The sequence below is a fragment of the Ostrea edulis genome, chromosome 3 (assembly GCF_947568905.1).
Source record: "Ostrea edulis chromosome 3, xbOstEdul1.1, whole genome shotgun sequence".
Lineage (NCBI taxonomy): Eukaryota > Metazoa > Mollusca > Bivalvia > Ostreida > Ostreidae > Ostrea > Ostrea edulis.
In genome coordinates, this window is record NC_079166.1 from 14191706 (window position 1) to 14192969 (window position 1264).

Below are 1264 nucleotides of genomic sequence, written 5' to 3' on the forward strand. Positions count from 1 at the left end.
GAGAAAAGTAGAACCATTATCTTCCGACGTATTTCAACGACTTATAGATGCTAAACAGATGGGAAACGGTAAAAAAAAAAAAAATTACTTCAGTATAAGGTAGCATTCCTTAAGCAAAGAAATAGCAGCATCAGATCTGTAAACATTCCCGTTCATACGATGACGCCACGTAAACAAAGTTCTACAACTCTTACAAATTATATGAAATATTGAAAACGGGCGAGTTTGGTAAATCCGAAAAAATAAATAAAAATAATTCACTTATTTCCAATTTTAGTATCAATTAGCAAGCCCCTAGGAGCTGCTTAATAGAATATACATGTACATGAACAACACAACGATAGATATGGCGAGTTTCTCAGCCAAGCAGTTCAGTTAATTCTAGACCACATGAGGGGATGTGGACCCATAATTAATCATCCAATTATCGTGACCAGCAATGGAATAAAGCTACAAAACCCAGACTTTAGTATGTTTCACAATACCAATAGTACTGGAAACGTAACCATTAAAGTAAACTCACTGAAGGAATGAAATAGTCAAATATCGTTGTACAGTATATCATGTATTTATGCTTGGGTCAACCCCCCCCCCCCCCCCCCCCCCCCAATTAAAAAAAAAATGTTTATCAACTTGTTGTGTTTTAGGTATATGATATAAACAATATCACACTCTAATGTTGATCTCGGACCTGGGATTGCCACTCGAGTGATCTCGGGCCGAGATCAACTCTCGGGGCCAATCCCAGGTCCGAGATCAACATTAGAGTGTGATATTCTATATATCCCACACGAGTAAATAATGAAGGATTATTTTTCTCACATTTTATCTACAGTTTAGTGCATAAAATTAGGAGCTTTCAGAAAATTTTAGATTATCAAAATCCTCATTTGAACTTCGATGCAAAAACTAATTAGATAGGCAGAAAGAGCATACCCGAAAATGGTTTACACTGTAAGTGTAAACTAAAAAACCCAAGGTTGTCCACCAGAAAGCTATACTACATTAAAATTTAAAGATAACAATGCAAAATATTTTTACTTCACTGTGTAACGTAAATCTTCACCGTGTAACGTAAATCATAAAAAATATATGACGTCACAATCAAATGACGTCGCAGCAGTGTGAGACAGAAAAATCTCACATGGCTGTCTCACATGGGTAAAGTCGATCTCACACTGGTGATAATGTGAGAAAAGTCTATCTCACACTGGTGATCATGTGAGAAAGAAATATCTTTCATACCTTTCTTTCATAGAATATC